At 39.2% G+C, this 7866-nt stretch overlaps 1 long non-coding RNA gene across 1 annotated transcript; it reads right to left on the minus strand.

Moving 5' to 3' along the window:
* Window positions 1–681: 681 nt before the first annotated feature.
* On the minus strand, window positions 682–1791 carry LOC110495165. The gene is made up of 2 exons (XR_002469388.2): window positions 1682–1791; window positions 682–1379 (listed from the first exon to the last, which is right to left on the minus strand). It is a non-coding gene; the product is annotated as an uncharacterized LOC110495165 (long non-coding RNA).
* Window positions 1792–7866: the final 6075 nt, after the last annotated feature.

The following is a 7866-nucleotide window of genomic DNA, read 5'->3' on the forward strand; positions in this document are numbered from 1 at the left end:
GTGCCTCGACACAATCGGGTGGCAGGATGCCTAGTGGTTAGAGCATTGGACTAGTAACCGAAAGGTTGCAAGATCGAATCCCTAAGCTGACAAGGTGAAAATCAGTCATTCTGCCCCCTGAACAAGGCAGTTAACCCACTGTTCCTAGGCCGTCATTGAAAATAAGAATGGGTTCTTAACTGACTTGCCTAGTTAAATAAAGGTAAAACATTTATCCTGTCTCTGTGCTCTACGGACAATTCCTTCGACCTCAGTGCTTGTTTTTTTTGCTCTGACATGCACTGTAAACTGTGGGACATTTTTTTATATTTCTAAAAACCTGTTTGTGTGTGTGTGTAAAATGTCATAAATTTTAGAATAAGGCTGTAACGTAACAAAATGTGGAAAGTCAAGTGGTCTGAATTCTTTGCGAATTTTGTTGGCTGTGTGTGATTGTGTGTGTATAATTGTGTTTACTATTCCTGCATTAAAAGCTAAGCAATTCACTGACCATTCCAGTTTGATCATGAAAAAGGAACTTATCTCATTTAAGGTGACATACATACTCCAGTATTCTGAGGCAAAACAAGTTCACACACATCAAGGCTACTGGATGGAAAAATACACCAATATCAAATAGCCTTGTGAAAAAACAAAGTGATGTCTTAATGATTCAGAGTGACTTGCAAAGACTCGTCATGATAATTTCCTGTAGATTTATTGCGAAGGAGTTCATGCCCTCACTGTTGTGACTTCAGTTTGTGGAATATGGAGCATGACATAAGGGGATTCACTCTGTTTAGGAGTACCTTCACCCTTCATTCCTGGAACACCTGCCAGGTGATATATAGACTCACTCTGACCCTGATTGCTGCGTTCTGCTCTCGGCCTGGCCCCATGATCCTTTATGACAGCATAGATGTGGTCGTCTGCAATGTTCTTGCCTTCCGCTTCAGCCCTTACTGCTCTTCTTTTTGAGAAATATCTCCAGATGAAGATGCTCATTAACAGAAGCACCCCAAAACCAGAAACTACACCAACCAACACTTGCTTAGTATTATTGTGTTCGGTGTTTGGTCTTCTCTCTCCAGAACAGTTGGTTATTGGGACACTCTTGCCATTGTTTGATGTCACTCTTAGATCTACTGTTGGTTGCATGTTGCAGAAGTAGGTCCCAGTGTCTGAGGCTTTCAAACTCACTATAACCAATGACTTGTCTATTGAGCCATAATGGTTGCCTGGATCAGAAATGTGCTTTCTGTCATCGACTCCATCTTGAATAGTGACAATGTCTACTGTCTTACAATCTATTTCTCTGCTCCATGTTACACAACTTCCCACAGGGTGATTACAGCTCAAGGTTACTGTTTCTTTCTCTGGCATTGTCTTTTGGCGTAACCCTGTCATAAGAAACATCAATAAAGGGTTAGGATCCACACTTCAAGATGCTATATATTTTTTTTTACCCTGGATCTAACCCTATAGTAGGAAAATATGAATTTTGCTGCCTATGATGGTCAATGAAGTCATAAGTAAGACTGAGCGTCGATCAGACTAGACTGAGGTTAAAATAGACTGAATAGTTGTGTACAGTTTTTCCCATTAGCCAACAAAGCTCATCATACTACCCACAGGTGCACACTTTGTCCAGTTTTTCAAACATCAAATACAAGGATTTGGACACATTTTAAAATGTACTTACCAGCGCAGGTATTGCAGATATACCCAAGGATTAGAAAGTTAAGGTAAATGAACATCTTTGCTCTGTAAATTGTCTGACTGACTGGGAACTAAGGTCAGACCTCAGTCACATTTTCGTTCTTTTGAGGAACTTCTGACTATTACTGAAGCATGGGTGTGTGCATGTGTTTGTACATACACACTTAGACCATGTTATATGTATGAATTTTACAAGACTATCATTCAACATACTGTATTAGAGACAATCATTGTATTTTAACGTGTTTTAATGGTTATTTCTCAAGATTGACCACTGCATATTTTCCATGTTAAGTACATACGTTACATTATTACATGTTTATTTAAACAAGAAAAAGACAATATTACGATAATTAAAAGACAAAATAAATGCACATGTGCAGGAGACATAAAAAAAACAAGAGGCTTGTAAAAGCACCTCCCCTTTTCAAATCTAAACGTTTAAAAGAAATATACAAAACATACTTTATTTATCCATTATAAAAATCAAGTTTACATTTAGTACAGGATATGAGAACAATGTAATGATAAAATACAACTGACATTTTGTCAGTGACCACAAATTCCAGATGTGTGAATCCAGCTATGAAATAAAGAGTCCACTGTCCAAACTTAAATGGAAATGATATATTATTGCAATGCAGTTATACAAGAAGTAAAAACTATATCAAGGCATGAACGTAGGGGGATAATGTACAATTTGTGCATGAATAGGAACCCCTAGAATTACAGTGCATTCGGAAAGTATTCAGACCCCTTGACTTTTTCCACATTTTGTCACGTTACAGCCTTATTCTAAAATGTATTCAATTGTTTTTCCCCCTCATCAATCTACACACAATACCCCATAAGAAAAAGCAAAAACAGGTTTAGACATTATTTGCAAATGTATTTTTTTTAAATAAAACATTTTTTTAAACTGATCACACTCACATAAGTAATTCAGACCCTTTACTCGGTACTTTATTGAAGCACCTTTTGGCAGCAATTACAACCTCAAGTTTTCTTGGGTATGACGCTACAAGCTTGGCACTCCTGTATTTTGACATTCAGAGACTTGTCCCAAAGCTACTCCTGTGTTGTCTTGGCTGTGTGCTTAGGGTCGTTGTCCTGTTGGAAGGTGAACCTTCGCCCCAGTTCCTGAGCACTCTGGAGCAGGTTTTCAAGGATCTCTGTTCTTTGCTTCGTTCATCTTTCCTCGATCCTGACTAGTATCCCAGTCCCTACCGCTGAAAACATCCCCACAGCATGATGCTGCCACCACCATGCTTCACCAGAAGTGAAGCTTGACATTCAGGCCAACGAGTTCAATCTTGGTTTCATCAGACCAGAAAATCTTGATTCTCATGGTCAGAGTCCTTTAGGTGGCTTTTGGAAAACTCCAAGCAGGCTGTCATGTGCCTTTTACTGAGGAGTGGCTTCCGTCTGGCCACTCTACCATAAAGGCCTAATTGGTGGAGTGCTGCAGAGATGGTTGTCCTTCTGGAACGTTCTCCCATCTCCACAGAGGAACTCTGGAGCTCTGTCAGAGTGACCATCTGATTCTTGGTCTCCTCCCTGTAGACACAGTGAATTCAGAGAGTATTCAGACACATTTTGTTACGTCACAGCCTTATTCTAAAGTTGATTTATAAAAATGTTTCCCCTCATCAAAGTACAGAGAAATCCTTGATGAACCTGCGCTCAGGACCTCGGAAGGTGAACATTCACCCCAGTCTAACAGGACAAGACCCTAAGCACACAGCCAAGACAACGCAGGAGTGGCTTCGGAACAAGTATCTGAATGTCCATGAGTGTCCCAGCCAGAGCTCGGACTTAAACCAGATCGAACATCTCTTGATAGACCTAAAAATAGCTGTGCAGTAACGTTCCCCATCCAACCTGACAGAGCTTGAGAAGATCTGCAGAGAAGAAATGGAGAAACTCCCCAAATACTGGTGTGCCAAGCTTGTAGCTTCATACCCAAGACGTCTCACGGCTGTAATCGCTGACAAAGGTGCTTTGACAAAATACTGAGTAAAGGGTCTGAATACGTATGTAAATGTGATATATCCGTTTTTATTTTTAATACATTTGCCAACATTTCTACAAACCTGTTTTTGCTTTGTCATTATGGGGTATGGTGTGTAGATTGAGTGGGGAAAAAAGGATGTAATCCATTTTAGAATAATGCTGTAATTTTAACAAAGTGGAAAAAATCAGGAGGTCTGAATACTTTCCGAATGCACTGTACTATTAGTTCAAGAAAAAATCATTTGGACGCTGCACATATCAAGTTTTAAAACCTGTTGGGGCAAGGCGTTCCCCTCAGGGAACTCCATCCCCCCGTTCAGCTGAAAAGGTGGCGCAGGGAATTCAAAAATATTCTTTAGAAATATTTAACTTTCACACATTAACAAGTCCAATACCTCAAATGAAAGATAAACATCTTGTTCATCTACCCATCATGTCAGATTTTTAAAATGTTTTACAGCGAAAACACAACATATATTTGTTAGACCACCACCAAACCAAAGAAAAAACGCAGCCATTTTTTCCAGCCAAAGATAAAATCACAAAAGCAGGATTAGAAATAAAATGAATCCCTAACCTCTTGAAAATCTTCATCAGATGACAGTCATATGACATGTTACACAGTACATTTATGTTTTGTTGGATAATATGCATTTTTATATCCACAAATCTCAGTTTACATTGATGCCATGTTCAGAAATTCCTCCAAAATATCCGGAGGAATTATAGAAAGCTACGCCAGATAACAGAAATACTCATCATAAACTTTGACTAAAGATACATGTTCTACATATAATTAAAGATACACTGGTTCTGTTGAGGATATGGCAGACATACGCCCCCTTTGGAGAGATTGGGTACCCCTAGTAAACTGGAAAAAAAATCTGTCAAAAATTGTTAATATATGCAAATAAAAATTATTATTGGATAGAAAACACTCTAAAGATTCTAAAACCGTTGGAATTATGTCTGTAAGTATAGCAGAACTCACAGGGCAGGCATTCTTCCAAACTAGTTTTTGTGGCCATGAAAGTTGGAGCAACTTTGACGTCATGGCCCCCACCCTTCCCAACCAGCTATGATTCTGCGGACACTTTCTATCTCTTCCGCTAGATGTCCTCTTTCATTAGGGCTTCAAACCGTTCAAATCGCGCGAGAATTGACCCTATGGGAGTGAAATTAGTGCGTGCCACGAGAGAATAGGCTGTGCGTATGGGCGCGAATTGGTCACAGCCATTCCTTTGTTTCCAGCACTGAAGAGAAGGGCAGACGATGGCCGATTGAATTGAAGTTTGTTTTGCACGTCTAAAACATCATAAAGCTTGCTTCTGCACTTAGTTTGACCTGTTTAGTCGACATATAATGTGTAATTTTGAAGTTTTGATGCGCAACTTATCCGGACCAGAGGACGTTTTGGGTGCATTTCAGCTGATGTTATTAGCAGTAGCTAATACAAAGACGCAAGACTTGAAACCAAACGATGTATTGGGTAAGTATGAAGCCTTCCAGAACATTCTGAACGAAGACCATCGAAGGTAAGGGAATATTTATGCTTAAATCTGTGTTTCTGTTGACTCCAACATTACGTGGAAATGTAGCTTGGAACTGAGCGCTGTCTCACAATATGGAATAGTGTGCGATTTCTGTAACGTTAAAAATAAATCTAACACAGCGGTTGCATAAAGAAGCAGTGTATCTTTCTAACTATATGTAGAACATGTATATTTAGTCAAAGTTTATGATGTCTATTTACGTTATCTTGCCGCGCTACATAGATTTCCTGCGGGCATTTTTGAGTAATTTCTGAAGGTGAACTCACTGTAAATGGACATTTATGGATATAAATGGCATATTATTGAAAAAAAAAAATATGTACTGTGTAATATGTCATATTACTGTCATCTGATGAAGATTTTCAAAAGGTTGGTGAGCGATTTATTTTTTAATCCTGCGTTTGTTGATTGCATGTTTTGGCTATTGAAATGAGCTGTGTCTGGTGGTGGTTTTACATATATATGTGCTATGTTTTCGCCGTAAAACATTTTAGAAATCTGACTTGCTGGCTAAATGAACAAGATGTTTATCTTTCATTTGAGCTATTGGACTTGTTAATGTGTGGAGGTTAAATATTTTTAAGAATATTTTTGCGTTCCATGCGCCACCGTTTCAGCTGCACGTGGGAGGGTTGATTCCCAATTGGGAACCAGTATCGTAGACAGGTTAATGCAACCGCTGTGTCAGATTTTTTTTTAAACGTTACGGAAAAAGCCTAACATTGCAATAATCTGAGACGGCGCTCAGACGTAACCGCCATGTTGGAGTCAACAGAAATACGAAATTACAACATAAATATTCCCTTACCTTCGATGATCTTTCATCAGAATGTAGTGCAAGGAGTCCTAGTTCCACAATAAATCGTTGTTTTGTTCCATAATGTCCAATACTAGTGTCCAAGTAGCTGCATTTGCTATCACTTTCAGCTCACGTGCCCAAAAACTGACTGCTGGTCCAAGATAACTCGCACGAAAACTTCCAAAATATATATTCCAGGTCGAATAAACTGGTCAAACTAAGTTCGAGAATCAATCTTCAGGATGTTATTATCATATATATCCAATAACGTTCCAACCGGATCATACGTTTTCATCTGGGGCCGAATGGAACAGCCGTAGCACCCACAGAGAAATGCGCCACAGCAAAATGGCATTCAGTCGGGACACTGACTATTTTCCCTCCCATTAGGTCAAAGTGCACAGCAAATGCTCCATTACACTTTCTACTGAATGAGGACATCTAGTGGAAGGCGTAGGAAGTGCTTCCAGATCCATATCTTGTTGGGAAAGGAGGGGGCGATGACGTCAAAGTTGCCCCAACTTTCAGAATTTCAAAACTTGTTTGGAAGATTGCCTGCCCTATGAGTTCTGTTATACTCACAGACATAATTCAAACAGTTTCAGAAACGTCAGTGTTTTCTATCCAATAGTAATAATAATATGCATATATTAGCAATCTAGGACAGAGTTTGATGCAGTTCACTATGGGCACGCAATTCATCCAAAGTGAAAATACTGCCCCCTATCCTCAACAAGTTTTAAGAAATAACAACATTTTTACAATTCGGCACACAACATTGACAGACCGACAAGTAGTTAACTTCTGTGTAACCTTTGGTTGTTTTTTTTCTTCATATATTCCAACAGAAACAAGGGATTATTAATTGATACAACTGACAATCTTGAAATTGAACAAGAATTTAAAAAATGAACACGATGGTCATGACCTTGCTGTAGAGCCCTAAATTCACGTGGTCAAACTCATGGCCTCATCTCGATGTCTTCAATAGTAGTTTCACCAATGGCTGCGGCTCTCCTTTTTGACCAATATATCAGAAAGAAGATAATCGTTGTCATTCACAAGAACTCCAAAACCATTGACTAAAGCAACACACACTATCCAATGGGCTATGCGAGGTTGTTGGTCTTCTATTTTCTACATGTATTTGTTCTGCTTTGTACATTTATATTGGTTCCACTCTGTGGTGGGGTAGGTTGGGACCTCTTTTGCAGATTTTTATATAACTCTTGGATCTGCCATTGGTTGCCAATTGCAGTAGTATGTGTACCAGTCTGGGGTTTTCACTCTAACTATAACCAATGCCTTTGTCTGTTGTTGAACCATGTTTGCCTGGATCAGAAATGTATTTGACGTAGACTTCATCTTGGTCGACATTCTCCTTGTTCATCTATTTCTTTGCTCCCCACCGGGTGATTCCAGCTCAGGGTAGCTGCATTCATCTCAGGCACTGTCTGCTTGATTATCTTTGTCATAAGGAACATGAATTAACAATGACTCCTAGATCTGAGGATACAACAATAGATGGTGGACAATTGTGTCGTTTACTCCAAATACTGAGCTCGTGATAACACCGCAGCTTAATACTTTCACGCACCACAAAGGTCAAAGAAAGACATTGCTTTTGAGCACATCAAAATGTACTTACCAGTATAGGCACTGCAGAAATACCCAAAGACGAGAAAGTGTATACAAATTAACATCTCTGCTCAGTAAATTGGCTGTGTAATGTCTGACTGACATGTTTAGCCGATTACAAGTAATCCGATTACAAAAAACGTGTTAACGGCTAAAATATTGATT

This window comes from Oncorhynchus mykiss, chromosome 17, assembly GCF_013265735.2.
Source record: "Oncorhynchus mykiss isolate Arlee chromosome 17, USDA_OmykA_1.1, whole genome shotgun sequence".
NCBI lineage: Eukaryota > Metazoa > Chordata > Actinopteri > Salmoniformes > Salmonidae > Oncorhynchus > Oncorhynchus mykiss.